General features: G+C 29.9%; 1 long non-coding RNA gene across 1 annotated transcript; it reads left to right on the top strand.

The window, feature by feature from the left end:
• The first annotated feature begins 4,651 nt into the window (after positions 1–4,651).
• On the top strand, positions 4,652–19,017 carry LOC108904823. Its single transcript, XR_001964246.1, has 3 exons — positions 4,652–4,676; positions 18,522–18,819; positions 18,879–19,017. It is a non-coding gene; the product is annotated as an uncharacterized LOC108904823 (long non-coding RNA).
• Positions 19,018–20,030: the final 1,013 nt, after the last annotated feature.

The following is a 20,030-nucleotide window of genomic DNA, read 5'->3' on the forward strand; positions in this document are numbered from 1 at the left end:
ATAATTTTAATAATAATAATTAGATTAATAATTTTATTTTCTGAAAATTAGTAAATGCAAATTTTAATAGAACATGATGAGATTAATTATTAAAAAAAAATGCTTTAATATTTCATTAATTTTGTTTAAAAAATAAAATAGTATTGTTATAATCTGGATTGAAATTTTTATATTGAAACAATAGATTATACATTTATAAATTCTCACTAATTCCCTATCTAACCTGCGATAACTTATTTCTAATATCTTATTCTACCAATTTATAGTTTCTTATTACCTAGATCTACACTTTCATTGTCCTTCTCTGTCCATGGTCTCTTCAATAGTAATCTCCTTTCTGCAATCTATCTCCTGTCTATCCTCCTTCCTTTTGTCCACTTAATCTCTCCTCTGTTGACTTGTTCCTCCTTCTGTCTCCTGTACACACTGATGGCTGCAACTGCCTGAATCACTTTTAGGCTCCTATGGCTTCATTCCTTTCTTAACGGCTACGACAATTCAAATGGTATTTTACTAACCTATTTTACTATTATATTTAGTTATGTGTCAAATTTTGACTTCATCCTTATTTTTCTTTCTTCCAAACAAATTTTTTTCCCAATTTTTAATTCTCAGCGTTCTCCTCTTCATTCTTTATCGTTTCCTGAAAGAACTGAATAATTTTGATCTTGTTTAATTTTTAATTGAATTCCTCTTCTCCTCAACAATTCATTTCGACTGATAGCTTGTATTGTTTCTTTTTTAGTCTTCTTAAATTTATTTCGCTTCTTCTTATTTAATCTTCTTTTTTTGGTACTGACTTTTATATCTAATATAAATATCTCTTCTTACATATTGATCCTTATAATTATTTTATATTTCTTCTTACATATTGATCCTTAGAATTATTTTTTTTCCTCCGTCTCCTACCTCCTACCAATTTTTTTAAATCACTATCTTATTTCTAATTACAATTCTTCTTAATCTATCCTTTTCAATTTCAACCAATCAGATTATTACTTAATTTATACATTTCAAATTTAACATTTTCAATACCATTTTATTTTTCTTTAACTAAATTCCATTATTTTATGGACATTTTTTATTAATTTAGACTGAGATTTAATCAAAATTTACATTTTATTATGAACTGTCACTTTTCATCTAACTGTCACCTAAATTGTCATTACTATTTCGTCACTATCTATCCAGTATGTCGTTACTTGATATATATAAAATTGATGTATATAAATGAATTCTTCTCAAATGAAAATAACCACTGATCTTCAAATTTCATAGTAAAAATTTACAGAATAAGGGAAATCTTAGAAGATAACTTTAGACAGAGATGAGTTTTGTTAAATCGACTTGTATTGAGATTAAGAATTTGGAGAAGTTCCTTGTACATGAAATATTTGGACACACTGTATAAATGGATAAAATAGAATTGATAAACTGGCATCAGAATATTCTAATATAGCCGAAAATTCGTACTGTATAAATCTAATTACGGTTTTTTAATAAAGTTTTATATTGTTTGTGTTTACGTTCATTTGAAAAAAATATATTCTGCCTTTGATATTAAAAATGGAAATAAATCTATTTACTTCTAATTTATTAATTTTGAAAGAGAGCCCTGTAATTTACAATATGCTGAGATAGGTACGTTACGTATGACTCAAACAATTGTCTTCTATAAAATTCAACAAAACTACTATTGCAGTGTTATTACTCATCACTATATGTATATACCACTGTTCTTGACCATAGACTTTGATTACTATCTAATTACGTTTGAAGTAAAGTAGAATACCTTTCAATAAAATTTACTACATACTTGATAATCGTTAACCTTGTTCGGGATTACTACCTACTGGTAATTTGCTTATCGTCACTAGCAAAATCATGAATATTAGTAGCTTGTAGTAGAAGTGTGTTATTTATACAGGATGTCCCAAAAATAGGTGCCAACATTATAACCTCAATCATCAAAAGCAATAACTTTTGTCTAACAATTTTTCTCGAAATATATGATACAATTTTTTCAATTTTTATTATCCGCCATTGAAACATAATTCGAAACGAGTAGACGATAATAAACAAAAAGTTGCGAAATTGATTAATAACACAGGCCGACAAAATTTCAAAAAAAAAATCCAGAGATCAGACACTACGTTTCCGAAGGCATTTGGCGCGCTGAATCCGAATCTGGCTTCAGAATTGATCCATCACCCTAGGTTTCCGAGATATTCTAACCTAAAAGTGCAAAAAACACGTACTTTTGCTATATTCAAGGTTATGTAACTTGGCGAAAAAATTTTTTTTCTCAAAACTGAAAACATCATTGGAAACGACTATTTTTCCCCTTCAAAACGCATTTTTTTATTTGGAAAAAGCTCTATTTTTCGCGGAGATACCGTCAATTTAAGATGACCAGTATGGCTATATTATTACATCACGGCTAACCCCATAACACTGAGCGCTGCTAGCCCTAATTGTTAGGAACGTTAATCCCAAGCCCTATAACCCCACAACACTAAGCGGAGCGAGCCCTCATCGTCAGGAAGGTTAACTTCAAGCCCTACAACCCAATAACACTAAGCGCTGCGAGCCCTAATCGTCAGGAAGGTTAACCCCAAGCCCTATATGTCTGGAAGGTTAATCCCAAGCCCTATAACCCCACAACACTAAGCGCTGTGAGCCCTAATCGTCCATGAAATGTTACTAGTTATCCTAAATATTGTAATATATTGAGTAATGTCATGATACACTTATTATATTTTAAAGCAATCATTTACTATATTCAATGAACCAATTGGGTTATTGGGTTATTTGGGTTATTGGGATTAACCTTCCTGGTGGTTAGGGCTTGTAGCGCTTAGTGTTATTCAGTTACAGGGCTTGGGGTTAACCTTCCTGACATCTAAGGCTCGTAGCGCTTAGTGATATTGTGTTATAGGTCGAGCCATGGTTTAATAAGGTAGCTATACTAATCATCTTTAATCGACGATATCTCCGCGAAAAATAAAGCTTTTTACAAATAAAAAAATGCGTTTTGAAGGGGAAAGATAGTAGTTTCCAATGATATTTTCAATTTTGAGAAAAAATTTTTTTTCGCCAAGTTACATAACCTTGAAAATAGCAAAAATACGTGTTTTTTGCACTTTTAGGTTAGAATATCTCGGAAACCTAGGGTGATGGATCAATTCTGAGGCCAGATTCGGATTCAGCGCGCCAAATGCCTTCGGAAACGTAGTGTCTGATCTCTGGAACTTTTTCCTTGTTGGCCTGTGTAATTTATTGATTTAATTTTTATTATTTATAATTACGTGAACTAACACAATAAACTATTACAACATATATTAAGAAAAAGTTTTGCTTTTGATGCATTAAATATGTGGTTAAAATTTTGGCACATATTTTTGGGACGCCCTGTAAGTACGTATATTCAATTCAGTCGAAGACAAAACAGCCGAGGAATGAATAGAAAAAATTTAATGTGATACAGAAAACATTGAAAATTATGATAAGAATAAATAGCCTATATTCCTATACCTGTATCTTCAAGCACTTTTAATACATTAAAGTATTTTTCTGTATTTTCTAACCTTTTTTTCACGTTGTTTTTTTTAGTGATAAAAAAACTAGCACGGATGACTGATAATGCAATCACTACAATTGACCACAAATTTCCTCAAGCGAAACAATTTAAACATCAAATCTTTGTACACCTATTATTTCAGTCGCAATTGGCTGATATATTACATAATTTAGGAACTGAAAATAATTTTTATAAACAAATATTTAAGAAAATACAGTATAATAAATTTTCTTCGCATGAAAAAAACACTGAAATAATATAGGTACTCTTTTCTAAACTTACAAATCATATTGAATCGAATAAAAAAGCAAAATTATGCACCTGAACTTTAAAATATTTTACAAGTTCGCGAAAGCAAATTTCTTGCTTAGGCAGGAGATTTATTTTTACTAGTTTTAGAACTTCCAAAAATGTAACATTATGTTGCTTTGCTGTACCTCCACAGAATGATGACATAGATCTTGTGTTACAAAGTCTTTGAACAGCAAAGCTCTCTCAGTAGGTACCCTGTGTAATTTTTGTTACAATATTCTTCAGGAGTAAAAGTGCCATTGTTACATTTTTGCATCGCTTTTAATAAGTTCTTATTTCTTAGCCGAGTAATTGAACTAAATTAACTACAAAAAGCGAGTCAAGGACACAATCAATATAATCTTTCACAATCTTCAGCTGACTGCTGTTTAGAGACGTAACATTGGGAATTTAAAATCAAAAGAATACACTGAACGAGACAGAAGTTCCTTGAGAGTAAAATTTTACAATTATTGGTTCTTTATAGCAGCTTTAAATATCGCCGAGTTTTAATAAATTATCCTGCAGTTAGAATTTTATGACTAGTTCTTTCCTTTTTATTTAGCCAGTTGAAATGACTGTACATGTGGACTATTATTATTTACTGCATAGGCATAGGTCAAAATAATTCGTATTAATTAATAAGTTAGAACTCATTTTTTGTACTCTGACGAGTAGGAATAAGTTAAAAAATTAATTGTGAATTAATTGCAGTAATTGTTACTAATCAAGTGAGGACAGAACGTTCCTTGGCAATTAATTTAGTCACTATTGATTGGTAAAAGTGTAAACTATAAACTTGCAGGTAATTTACAATTTGTTCTATGCATCCTTAATTTTTGATTCTCAGTTTCCGAGGTTTATATTGCAAGTAATGTTTCTATAAAATTTTCTGTTTTCTTTTTAAAAACCCTCAGTTTCTAACAGAAATATATAAATCATTGATATAAGAACAAATTTCTTATACTACAGTAGCGCAATACAAATCATTCTAACAGTAAGTACCTATAATTGTATTAATGCTTCCAGTAGTTCCAATACCGGTGATTCTTTCCAAATTTGTCGGTGTGGATCACTAATGAACCCACAAAATTAAAATTTATGAAGTTTGTTACGGCACAGATATTAATTTATACCTCTGAATGCAGGGAAATACAATCACTAAGAAACACTAACAGCACGATTTTCATATAATATCAAATACTATGTGAAATTATGAAATTTGATACAAACTATTTTATATGGCCATGAAATTCACGTTACCGTACTTAAGATTAACGTGGAGGAAAGACAGATATGTTGCGTATAAATAGATCGCGTAAAACTGGACATTTTTCAAGGAAAATTGTTGGCAATTTGATGGTTCACAATTTTGAACTGTTAATTGGCCTATGTACAGCAAATGGATACAAAATTAACTACACACACGCGATTAAACAATTAAATAGGATGTGCACAAGGGATGTAATATATTTTTTAATTTGTTGCGTCATTTATAAAATAAATTTATATTTTTCATCACAAAAAATTTCGATTATAGAAAATTTTTGATTATAGAAATTCAGTAATAACCCCTCCCAACTGGTATACCGAACATTTTATACAGAACAATGTAATTTAATTTTTTTTTTCTCTAACGTAGACCCGCTAACCTTATTACGTGATGTTTAGTCGTTTAGTCCTTGCATGGTAAATAATGTTGACGTGCTAAGTATTATAATAATTAAAAGAGTAAACTTGGAATTGTAACAAATCAATATTATGCTGAAGCTAATTATTATTTACTTAATATATTAGTGGTACCAATGTCGAATAAAAAAAAATAAAAATAATTTTTATCAGTTTTGATTCTTATTGGCTTAATTTTAATAAATTTAAATATTAACAAATTTCAGATAATCAGCCCTATGCTGTATGAACATTGACTTCATATCAAGGTTGAAATTATAAGAAAAAATGACATTTAGACAGACATTTCAATAAAAATGGAGATTTACTATGCTGTAAAAAACAAATTGATTGAAATTTGTCAAGGGTTTGAAATGATGTCAAGTAACCTTGAAAACTTCAAAAGTTGATATGCACTAAAACAGAAATTGATATAAAACTGCAGATCAAGGTTGACAAATGTCAAGAATTGTAACGGAAGTCGAAAACCTTCACGTTACGAAACTTGAAACCAATTTAATCAACAATTCTTGTTGCTCCAGCTAGGGTAGCATAAATAATTTATTCCCGTGCAATATTACATAACCTGTATATCCTTTGATATGAAAATTTGGATGATTATAATGGTAAGTGTAACATTACTTCGATTTAACAAAGGTATAATGTTAATTTTATTTTAGAAATGTTGAATGTATTCATAAAATCAAAAAAGTAATAACTATAAGCCGAGCTCATAATCTTTCACTAAATACCACTACTAAGACTAAGCTATTTTTAATAAAATAGAATAGTATACTATTAATGTTAGTAGTGCTCATAATATAATTACCAAGATATTTTAGTAAATTGTAAGGTAAATCTGGCAAACGTGATCTACTATGACAGAGAAAAATACAGAGTGATTCACAAACGGTGACCAGAAATGAAACGTCATATTGTTTGGTGAATTTTAAGGGGTTTTTCGTATTTGCGATAATTTTTAAGATGCAAGCGCACCAAGCGGCGAAAGCGGTAAGCTCTGAGACAAGGTAATTTTAACCTTGGCGTTCGTGTTTACACATTCATTTGAACGACATTTGTTTTATTTGCCATTATTATTAGTAATTTTGTTATTAAACTGCGGTTATTTGACTTTTGTGTTATTTTATAGGTTTCAAATATTTCATAAATAAATTTTAACGCAAGCATTTATGTCTACCTTGTTTGTTTCTAGCATTACAATTTAATGTACATTTTTTTAGGTTATAACTATGAAGTTATCCGTTGTGGAATACATTTCCTATTTAAGTGCCAACGAAAACTCTCGTTATACATATAAGTATCAGAAGGAGAAGCAGTTTTTAATGTCATGTAGTACTATGTGGGAAAATTGGGCAAAATGATTTAAATTTAAAAATTTACTCATTGTGTCTGCAAAATAGTGCCTTTACTAAGAACCCTCATGAAATTCAGGGGGTATTGTCTATCGACAATAATATTTTGAAAATTTCTTCAGTGGTTTGATGAAATTTTAATTCTGGGTTTTTCTTGACCCATGAAGAGTAACCAAGAACGAACAATAAATAGTTCGACAGTTTCTTCTTTTTATCCATAACTGTTGAAGTTTTCCTCACACTATTTTCTTAAAATAACAGTGTTCAAAAAACAAACCCTAAACACAGTTTTAAATATAATACAAAACAAAATGTCTCACACACAAGAAATATTTACCTACCTTGTTTCGCTAGTATCACTTGTCAGCACCAGAGGGCGAGCTCTTAGCTGCATTCGCGAATAAAGTTTTTATCTAGCACGCTTCGTTAAAAAGATTCAGGGTGCTAAACTAAATAATTTAAATTAGTTTTTTAAGTTTTACTCGAAAATGTGGCTATTTTAGATAAATATAAGAGAGTAGTAACTTGTAGAAAATTGAAAAACGAATCCGAAAATATCAAAATTGTTACCACCCTGTATAACAACTGGAAAATTTTCATGTCAAATTCGATAAATTAGATCTTCCTCTACAAAATGTCCAATTTGCACAAAAAATAAACCTATGTTTCCAAGAAAACTAAATTTTGCTGACAGTCTACATCTGTCAATTTTGCTTAAAAATCAAAATATCTCGGAAACGGTCAATCCTAAGTATGGAGTATGCTATATGTTTTCAACTTAAAAATGCTCTTTCCAAAAATGCAATAATACACAGGGGATTCCATTTAAAATAAGAAAGTTAGTATCGACTTCGAAGTACGATGACCTTGAAAATATTTTAGCTTGGTAGGCCCCACGGTCCGTATTACACCATCAAAATTTCAGCGGTTTCCCAGATATCCATCGATGGAGTTCGTGGTGTGACACCTGTATATTATCATACTTTTATTTTATTTCGAATTTTATTCTTTACAAAGTTCAAGGCGCCAACTGGTCTTAATAATTTACGCTAAACGGAATTGGATTTTATTTGAACAAGCATGTGTAGTGATTGATTCAATAAATGCTTGAACACTCGATGTCCTTAACCTCTAAACTATTCATACATTCGTCGTTAAATCTGTAATTATAATATTCAAATTAACGTACCTAATATATTTCATAGAAAATTTTAAATAATCTAATTTGCCATTTTATCTTATTGTTTTCCTTTCATGTGATTTTTGTCCATTTTGGCTGCATTAGAATTGTTTATATTTGTACACATTTGCAAGGAAATATGACCTCCGGGAAAATATAAATTACATTTTTGCTTTTTTTACAGTCATGCGTATGTTATTGACTTAATTGAAAAACTCCTGTTTATGGCTAGGACAAATGAGGTACAAACATTAATTTAATTTTCCATACCCAGATACTTCCTTATTTGAAATAATTGTAAACATTACGACAAACAACTTGTTCCTTATCAAAAAAGGAAATAAAGCAGAAATGATTATACAGGGTGTGCGCAAATTTCACCGACAACTGTTGACTGTATTCACGACGATAAATAAATACAATCTGCGAAAAAAAGTTAAAAAAATTTTTGGTTTTTGAGTTACAAGCCTTCAAAATTGTCAAAAATAAAACTTATTTAATTAACAACTTCATTACCCATCGCTTTAAAATTTGGCACATTTATTTGGACTATTATGGCGTATTATTTCTTAAAACTTTAGTCAAATCGATGTACTGGGTGATAGTTTTTTCGGTTACCTCTCCCTTTTAGCGTCAAAACTTTTACAATAGTAGTATTTTTTTAAAACGGGCAGCAACAGTGAAAAGGTCGTTTTATTTAAAAATATTGTCTCTTGAGAAAATCGCCTACAGAAAGCCATTCTTGAGAAAAATGGTACTATTTGCAGGTCTGTATGTTTCGGTTTACCTGACAGTGTCACGGATTTAAAACTTTTGAGTTCAGTAGGCGATGAAAACAAGATGTTGGTTGCTGTGTATCATCAGGTAATATTATTATTGTCGTGTTTATTTAGGATTCTCATCACTCCACACATGCAAATTATGAAAATTTACAACTCCGTTCCTCCGTAAAACAAGAATTGTCGGTACAAAACTATTTTTGAAGCAAATTTTTATATTCTGCGAAGCCATTCACCAACCAGTGGCAAAATTATAAACGTGCGTTGAGATCTAAATTTTCAAGTTCTTGAGCAGAAGTTACATGAAATGAAAGAAGTTGCTTTTTTAAAGTTTTATGAACATTAGTTTTACATAGGTACATTTAATTGTCTTGATACGCGCGGACACTTCATAATTTGCATGTGTGAAGTGATGAGAATCCTAAAAAAACACGACAATAATGACATTACCTGATAGCCACAGCAATCAACATCTTGTTTTCATCGCCTACTGAACTGAAGTTTTAAATCCGTGTTACTACTACACAAACCAAAACCTACAGACCTGCAAATAATATACATTGGCGGTGAAATTTGCGGACACCCTGTATTTACAAATTAGAACTCGACACCTGGCCGATAACTAACATAAAAACTAATTTATTAAAAATGTTAAAAGTGTTTTCTGTTCTATTATTAACAATAAGGAAAACTGTTCAACAGTTAGTTGGTTCGTAAAACTTGCTCTCATTTATTGTTATCCTGATTTTTATTCAGTCTGAAAATTCAAGGATCATATATTGAATGTTCTTTTTTATATGAAAATGTATGTCAATGTCTTATGCATATTTATGGAACTTTAGCAAAAATATTCAAATATATTTGTTATTAAAGCAATAAAATTAAGTATATTAAATAAACAATTATTTGGTATATAGGTATCAAAAATAGAACGATATAAATTAAAGTTACAAGACATTTTAAAGTAAATCAATGTTACCTTCTTTGGACAACATGTCTTTTATTTTATTTATATATGTAGGTACATTTCAATTTATACATATAATTTTTTAGTAAGAATTTTGTCAGTTATAATTTACAAATGCGTTTTAACCAGCGCATTCGCCATTTTATAAAATTATCACCTATCTATCTTTGAGTATTAAAATTTTGACTTTTAGAAGATGCATTTGGCTGTTAGTTTTATTTATTTATTAATTTTATTTAATTTGGCAAAATTAACAATATACATGTTACTAGACGTAATTAATATTTTGCGACTATACTAATTTCTTGATATTCGGCCGAATTCCGAATGGCTGTACATTATTCGGTGGAATACCAAATACTTAGAAATAATTTGGAAAAAACAGTTAAATTTTTAGTCAATTTTAGATCAAAACAAAACTAATTATATTTTAAAAATGTAACTGTTAATATAAACATAAAGATTAGTGAGATTTAAATTGGAAACTTTGTTTTTCCTATTAATTAAATTGACATTTTTTCCCTGATTTAAAGAAAATAGTTTTTTGTAGGATAAATTTAAAAACAATTCTACTACTTTTTGATAAATGAGTGAATATATGAATATTTTGCCAACTTACTGAAAAAATAAGCTATAAATACTCTTAATATAATTATCTTCACCAGATTTGGATTTTCATCTAAGAAAATATTTGTTTTAATACACATTAACTAACCGACCAAGCTTAATCCCTATTTATATCATTAAAATTATTAAAAATACGTGTGCTTCTTATAAAGATTATATTTACCTTTGTTTACATATTTTTTTAGATACTATCTTAATTTTTAATTTCTACTGTTTTCTAAGTTATGCATTTACGAATGTGTGTAACATTATTTTGCTATCTTTCAATGGAAATCATGTTTTTGAAAAGAGTAAATGGTAATAAAATTTCTTAATTATATTTCAAAACCGTTCGACTTAATGTTAATTTAATGGTCGTTGGAAATGGAAATTTAATTCAGACAATACCAATAATCTTGCCAGAAAATGAGTAATAAACAATGAACCTTATTATTTCAGGTTTATGATTCCTTTCCCGAATATCCAATAAACCAATTTTTCGTATTCCCTTTAATAAAAGTGTAATAAGATTTTTATTAATAAAATAGCGGATCTGAAATTAAATCAACTAGGTACTTATTACATTTAATAAGGAGACATAACAAGATCTTCATATCGATCTTTGATCGCGGAAACTTCAGGTTTATAACTTGCTTCAATTAAATTCTACTTTTTATTTCCTTCCTTTAAGTCCTTCGAATTAAGGGAAACATATTTTGACCTCGAATCTGCGATCGTATTCAACAAGGTCAGTCTGGTGTTTATTTACGGGTAATTTAGATAAAAAGTTTTTCCTTTATTTAAACCTCTTGCTAGAAATGTGCGTATAAACGATGTAACTGTAACAAGAGAAACTTTTTATGAGTCATGAAATTTAGCTGTTGGTAACATAAGTTTTCATGTTTGCCTCTTTATCGTTAAGAAATAGGTTACTTAAATCTGTGTGAACGTTTCTTCTTTACTAATGTATATAATGTCCAAAATATGTTTTTTTTTTTTGGAAATTTAAAACGGAATAAATTCTGTATATTACTTTTTTGCTTTATTTGCGTAAAACCTTGACAAAAGTACAATGTATTAAGAACAGTACTATTTTTTGTAAAACATTGGGTAGTAATCTTTACATAAACAAGGCTAATAGTAATTAACATACCTGTAGGTATAATAATCTTTTTAAGGTTAAGTGCCAATAATGTTATATAGGATGTTAGAAATATGACTGCCGTAATTTTAACAGACGATAGCACACATTAAAATACACAAAAAACCTTATATGACATGGGCCCTAAACTCAAGCACCATAAAATACAATGTTTATAATTTTTTTCAACTTTTTTATGCTTAATTCTGAAAAATAATTAGCGCTGTAATAAATTTAAAATTCGATAAAATTCATATCGAGCAATGTGACAACGGCGTGACAGCATGAGGTACTAAGGTGTCCAACAACCAACAATACGCAATTAATTTAGTATCTGGAATTCGACAGACGACAACTTGCGGAAACGAATTTTTACCGCTACCCATCAAATAAGGATAAATCTGGGTATTTTCCAGCGAGTGCGTGAAAATTGTATTCAAAGGTGGATATTTTGAGTATATGTTGTAGTTTGTTTTGTACTTTTTGAATTTTTCTTTTTGGTAAGTAACTAAATTATTTTTAATACGTATAATTATTTGGACGACGTGAATCTTTGGGTACTTTAATTACATATTTTTTTAAAATTCATAATTTGATTAAAAGTTTCTGTTTACTTAACAAATTATATACTAAAACCTTCCTCGAGAACCACTCTATCCATTGGCGAAAACAGCAAGAAAATCTGTGCAGTAGTTTTTGGGTTTATCGCGAACAGACAGACAGACAGACAGACGCGGCGGAGGACTTTGTTTTATAATATGAAGTGATTTTAATTAAACTACTCTTGAACTGAATTTCTAGGTGAAAATATAATAAAAAGTGTTTTCGTAATGTTTAAAAATAATCTGTTTAATTTGAAGTATTCAGCATATTTTGTGATATCTTTTTGTAGAAAGGATAAAGCATCTATGTGATTATCTCCACAACACAAATATGAATTAATATCAGCAAACATTATTAAATTATTATTAGGGTTGACAAGTCATTGATAAAAATTAAAAAAGTAACGGATCAAGTATGGAACCTTGAGGCACCCAAAGTTTTATATTTAATTTTTTCGAAATAGATCCATTTTCCGCAACTACCTGTGATCTGTCACTGAGATAAGTAATTACCCTTTCCTTAACTTTTCCACGCAACCCAAATTTTCCAGCTTTTCAATTAAAATTTCATGATCAATCAAATCCAATGCTTTACTTAAATCCGTGAACAAACCAACACACATTAAATGTTCACTGAGTTTTTCATATAATTTCTCTATAAAAGACATGATTGCAGTTTGAGTAGAATGATTATTCCGAAAACCATGTTGTACTTCTGACAATATATTAAAATTTTCTACAAATTTTAAGATTCTCTTAAAAACAACTCGTTCTAATATTTTAGATACAGTCGATAAAAGTGCCACAGGTCTATAATTTCCCATTGAAGTGGTGTGCATCATCTGTGTAACATTAGGTTAAGCGCTGTTGTCACGTTGTATTTTGAAAACGGTTAATCTCACGCCCCTGTAATATACAAATATTTTGTTCATTTATGATTACTCTATCTCATGCTGAAGTAATGGCAGTGAAACTACTTACACCCTGTATGTATAAAATATAAGTTGCACTGAAAAAAAACAAGACAATAAAGAATATATCTATCTATTACGATCAGTATACCATTTAATGAAGGATTAACACATTTTCTGTGGTTCATGAAACTTTAATTTTTATGCTACACTCCATAAAGGCTCTGTATCACTTAATGCATAAGTAATAAGACCGTAATGGCTTACATATCGATGTTTTATGATTATGTTTTGTAGGTCACTAAATATTTAATTACATTATTTTATTCTAAGTCTATATTAACTCTAAATGTTTTACTGTTATACAGGGTGTGCTGTTTATATTGAATAAAATTGAAAACGTACATTTCTGAGTATAAATGACGTAAAGCTATGCAATTATTAAAGCGCTCTTATGAGATTAGAATATTAAGACATTTTAAAGAAAGAAACTAAAAAATATATGCCGCTACAGATGCCGCTGTGTGCTAATAAGCGTACATAAATACGAATCATCGACTCGTTGCAGCTGTGGGAATTAAATGATTACAGGCCACGTGACCGCTGAGTTTAGGCAACCCACATTGCTCGACTGGGACTGTTTAAAATTCCCTAAATGTTAGCGCCACCAATATTAATAATTCATTTACAATGAACAATGACAAACTGTTGCGTCTACGCTCGAGATAATGCGATAGCTGACGGTTGAAAAACTTTAATTTTACCGAAATTTAATTGCCAATGCGAAGGAAATAAAATCACTGTTACAAACAAAATTACTAATCACGTGGCTTATTATCATTTATGAAGGTTATGTATTTAACAAAAGTAGAGCGTGCTAGTCGTTTCGAAATTGCCCCAGGTCCTATATTTCGAAAGAGCAGTCGTCTAAATCAAAATGTGGGACGCTAAGATTAAAGGAACCCCTATTAAGATGATCAGCTCTATAATAATCTTTGATAAAACAAGCTACAAGTGTTTGGGCCCGGCAGAAATATGAGTTCTTAGTGGGGCATTCGAGTCGTGCTGTAGTATTACTTTTATCAACTTTTTTTATGTGTACCTACAAAAACCATGTTGTTTACATCGGCGTTTGGAGATTAAGGGGATTATTATTGACTATTGTTCTAGTTGTATTTACTAAAGTAATAAATAAGGATTTTATAGCGCCTACTTGCTATATTAAATGCAACTTCTAGATTAATATAGTTTTCGCGCAATGGTATGAGATCTTAGATTACTATTTAAGAGGGGTAAAAACTAATTTACGTTTAAATGTTCAATTTTTGAAAAAAAAATCTTTTCTTCTTCGCTTGAAAATTTTTCAAAACCAGATATACTCCTGGTCTTCTGTCACAGATGTTTGTACATAGATCAAAGCAATTCGTCCACTATGTAGTTTTCTTTTCCTAAATATAATAGACTTAAGGAGGTATATCGGGATCCGAGGGAAGTGAGGAGCGCAGGGCGGATCCTATGCTTTTCTTATGGGACTAAAGCCCGCTGCCAATTTGAAAAAATTAAATTCTATTGAAATTATTTGCAATAAACATTATCTAACACCGTGTCCACCTAGTGGAAGTTGACCTGCGATATACAGGGGGCAAAAAAATCGTGCCAAACCTGATAATTTAAAATTTGAAAAATCTCGACTTTTTCAAATAGAACACCCTGTCTTTTATGATTTCATTTTATGCCTTTCTGTAGACCCCACAATTTTTTAATAGCTTTCCCTATACCTAAGTTGCGTAGTTTTTACAAAAAAAACATTTTTAAGTAAAACACCTGTATATCGCAGGTCAACTTTTGATACGTTTTTTGAAAGAGCCATCTTCAGTTCTAGAGTTCCTGAAAAACAAATTATTTCTAGCTGTCATACAATCATAATTATGTCAACTACTAAAAGTGACGAAACATGAGAAAAAAAATGAAAGATCATAACACAAAGTCCCGTTAATTTTTCACGTAGAATTCGATAATGCCATAAAAAATATAGGTTTCCATTAAAAAAAATTAAGTCGGTACCTGCCCAGGAAAAACTGAACACCCTATATATGCAAATATATTTTCATTTTGTGCAGCTCGGGAAAGTAGGCAACTCTGTAGAAAAAAAATTAAGTTATATCTTTTATTAACCTAAATATTGGACTTCCGCTCACTAGGTGGATACGGTGTATATAGCAAAGAAATCTACTCATATGCACATAGCATACATATTGACTAATTAAAATCATACAAATATCATATTTAAGTAGTTTTAAGTTATATTTAATGAACGCATAAAGACTATGTAGATGTGGCAACAGCGCTAATAATCGAATGCAGTTGTACACACTGCGAACCTATAGACCTCGGACATCGGAGATATTGCGCATCAAATTCGGGTAAAGATGCGTACGCGTTCAAAAATGTTAGGTATAGGCATTGCTTCACAAAAAAAAAGTTTATGTTTTTTCCTTTTAAAATAAGCCTTTGCAGAAGTACCTACTACTAACCGAGATACATTGGATCAAAGTTGGCTACTTTTTGGATTTTTGGCCAATTTTTGCCCTCTGACGATTTTCGTCTTATAACTTTTTTCTGAGTTAATTTAGGTATATGTAATGCATATTCAAATGAAAGCTGGTTTCAAGACCTTTAAAATGGTGCCTAGTAGAAGTTTATACAATAATTAAATTCAACCGAGACATGTCAATTTAACCAACAATACTTTTTCTTTTTATAATTTTTTTTTACTTTCGGTATTATTTTGTCTAATAAATTTATTTTTGTGAATGTGAAAGTTAAAATAAGTTTCTAGGTCACTGAATATTATTATTTATTTATTTAAACAACAATTAATCATATTTATCGTGTAAAATTTCGAATTATTTTAATTATTTTTGTACTTTTAATTAAATAATTACAATTACAAAAAAATTTTTCAATTTTGTAAATAAGAATTTTTCAAAATTAAAAAATTACCTCGATGTATTTTTACCTGAAAATGCTAGTGTTGAGGATATCACTGCTGCATCTGAATGCATTGTAACTATAACGTATAGTTCAAAAATTGACAGCCTAAAAACTTGTCGATATAAATTATTTCAAAAGTATTCAACAAGTGCAAAATTTATTATCTCGATTGCCTTCAACAACTGATGCTCTCAAACATCATGGGTTCAGAGTATATTTTCAGATGCAAAAGTGGAATGGTTCTACTTTAAATCCCTTTGATTGGAGTTGGAAAAATTCCATAAACGGGCTAGTTCCCATTTTTAATAGTAAATCTCATGCACCTGAAAATTTACTTGAAAAAATAGCCTGTAAATGTATTAAAGAATGTATGGGAATAAATTGTGAGAATGCTTATGAGCCTGATTTTTCTGAAGAGGACATTCATGAAAATGATGACGAAATTGATATTAATATTGAAAATATACTAAATGAAACTGAAAATTTAAAAGATATATATGATTAACTGTTGTTTAAATAAATAAATAATAATATCCAATCACCTAGAAACTTATTTTAACTTTCACATTCACAAAAATAAATTTATTAGACAAAATAATACCGAAAGTAATAAAAAATTTATAAAAATAAGAAAAGGTATCGTTGATTTTAATTGTACAAACTTCAACCAAGCACCATTTTAAAGGTCTTGAAACCAGCTTTCATTTGAATATGACATTACATATACCTAAATTAACTCAGAAAAAAAAGAGCAAAAATTGGCCAAAAATCCAAAAAGTAGCCAACTTTGTTCCAATGTATCTCAGTTTCTATTAGTCGTAGGTACTTCTATAAAGGCTTATTTTAAAGGAAAAAACATTAACTTTTTTTCTGTGAAGCAATGCTTATACCTAACTTCTCTCAGAAAAAAGTTGTGGGCCAAAAACTAAAAAGAAAAAAAACGCATTTTTTCGGGTTTTTTTACTCGTATTTTGGGCATATTTTTGTTAAAAATAAACTTTTTAGACTTCAGAAGGTCTCATTTCGATTGGAAATTCAATTTGCTACAACTATAGTGAAAAAATGCATAGTTTTCGAGTAAAACACATAAAACTGAAAATACCACCATTTTACTTCGATCTCAAAAACGCACCCCTTTAAAAGGTAGCACTCCGCGGTTTTATCATTGTTTAGGGTCAATAGAACATATCAAACAATAAAATTTCTGTTACGTTGTAGTTGCTATCTAAAGTACATAGTCAATAGCCTATAAAATGTGCAATAGTTTTTTCACATTCAAACTCGACTGGAGTATTATATCGCAATTGGGTAAACTTTAGCCAGTCCGTGGCCAGTTATTCTGTCCTCATTTGAAAAGTAACTCCCCTAATATTTCCCATTTTTATAAGTATGTATTTTGTAAATAAATGTTTCAATAAATTTATTTGATTCCCTATTTTTACCCACGCAGCAAGCATGCGAGTAACCTCAAAGAAATTATATTCTTATCATAATTTTCAGTATAAGACTTTTTATTATAGATATTCTCTGGAAACTATACTTATTTTAATTTTAATTCATTATACGGATCACACTTGGTATTTAGTTACTATCAATTAATATTTGTTAACTACAAATATCATTTTATGGAAGAATCTGCATGAAAAAAGATAAAATTAAATATATTTTTTCATTCAAATTTCTTTTGTATCTATCTTGATAGTTTTCCTAGTCAATTTATAGATTCTTCTTCGATTAAAAATACTTTTAAAAATTTTATAATTTGAGTAATCCTTTCTCTCAGTGTTCATTTCTATTCCGTGCTTCTACATGCAATTTTATTTCTCCCCAACATAATTTTCCTTTTACATGCATGACTTCCCCCACGCTATTATTTCCATGTATGTGGGAAATTTGCCCCGAAGTTGTGCACTATCACATGCTAGAGGACATTCACATGCTTTGCGTATTCATTTGACATGTAGCAGCACCTATGCTAAATGGAGACATTCGTGTCTACCTCGTTAGTAAATGAGCAACCAACCACTTCCTTTATTATGTAGGTACCGAGTAAAATATAGGCCTTCAAATTATTTTCCGCAGTGCGAAGCAATTTCCAAAGCTGTAAAGGTAAAAAGGATCATTATTATTATTGGAAGAAAGATGGTTTCAAATATATAGGATCGCATATGGCACCAGATATCCATGTTCATTTTATGTTCATTGTAGGTCTGAACGCACTAGGACTAGTACGGATGCAGACATTCAGGGAATGTTGATAAAAATATATTTTACTTACGTTATCACGTACTATTTTTTTATACGTACACTCTTTGTAAAACATACCTATCTTTTACACAAAATTATGTAATTTGGAATATCCCAGAAAACCTGCATTACCAATTAGATCTTAGGAAGCTCCATTTATTTATCATTGGTGGATTTCTCAGGGACGTTCAATTGTGTGGAAACGGATATCTCAAGGATGCCCATTCTATGTCCCACGTACCTAAATATACATTCATTTGAACATCATAATATCTATTAATGCCGTCTACTGTATGTATATTTTGTAAACAGTAGGCACATCCTTAGGATGTGCCTAAATTGTCTTAAACGTCCATCTATGGTCCCATTGGTGGATATCCCAGGCCTATGGGAAAACGGATATCTCTAGGACATCCATCAGACGTCCAACGTCCCGAAACAGGCATCCATTGTCCAGCGTCTATCATAAAACTATGTTGCGTAAGGATTTTTTGAGACTGAAACAACAAATTTTTTTTTAATTTTTTCAATTTTTTTAGCTAATACACTAAATTGGAATAAGAAAATTTCGACGGCATTAAGTTATAATTTTTTGGTACGCAAAATAAAGGAGAAGTACAAAATGTAATTTGCTACAGAACCTATTCTATAATTATGTCTAGACAACACAGCGTACAATGAACGATCACTGTTGGTTGCCTAATGTTGACGCAGGAACTAAAATATATATTTAAAAATAATCTGATAATATATTTATTATATACCATCTATATTGTTTTAGTAACTGATACCTAAATATATAAATTCTTTTTCCCATTTAAAAATAAAATATCTTTTGTTTTTGAACATACCTAGAACATCTGTACTCCAGGAATCACAATTATTCTGATGATTAACTTTTGAATAGAAAATTTGTCTATCGAAATTTAGAAGTTTAGTGAATACAAAAAGGCAGACCATTTACAATTACATTTATGTTTACTTGAGAAAAAATAAATTATTATTCCTGTATTTCATATACTGTTTAAATTGACTTATTTTTATTTTAAAGTAGGTAGGGTTTTGAACATACTTTAAATACAAGCTAGTTTAGTTCTTGAATTTTTATCGTAGTTTTGATTTTTCAATTATCTCCTTTTCTGTAAAAAATAAATTTGGAAAAAATCCATTATTCCTGATAAAATTTAACGTTTATACAGGGTGTTTCTAAAATAGGGTTCCAAACTTCTGCTGCGTTTATAACTCATTAAAATAAGCCAAAAAGTTTCTATTAACATGTGCCCTAAAACGCACCGTTAGGAAGTTATATGCCCTTAAAAGGGCTCAAACAAAACTGGTATTTTTTTACTTAAATTTTCCACTCACCACTTTTACTTATTAAACACTGCAAAGCTCAATTGACAGTTTATCAATAACTTAAATTGTTAAGCGTTGTGGCAACGTTAGTCTTTTATTTGCCATGGTAAACAGATTTTTGTAATTTTTGGCCTAATAACTTAAAGAACAGAGTAATTTTCAAACTCAATTTACTCGAAAACCATTGGAAATATCGATTTCGACAAAGATAATATTTTTTACGTAAAATTGTTAATATTTTATAAATCAGTAGAGAAAATTGTAAAAAAATTGAAATAAAAAAAATTACGGGCCGAAAACCCCCTTCACCAATCTAAATGGGACGTAAAGCGTTT

The sequence above is a fragment of the Anoplophora glabripennis genome, unplaced genomic scaffold, assembly GCF_000390285.2.
Source record: "Anoplophora glabripennis isolate ALB-LARVAE unplaced genomic scaffold, Agla_2.0 scaffold104, whole genome shotgun sequence".
NCBI classification, from domain to species: domain Eukaryota; kingdom Metazoa; phylum Arthropoda; class Insecta; order Coleoptera; family Cerambycidae; genus Anoplophora; species Anoplophora glabripennis.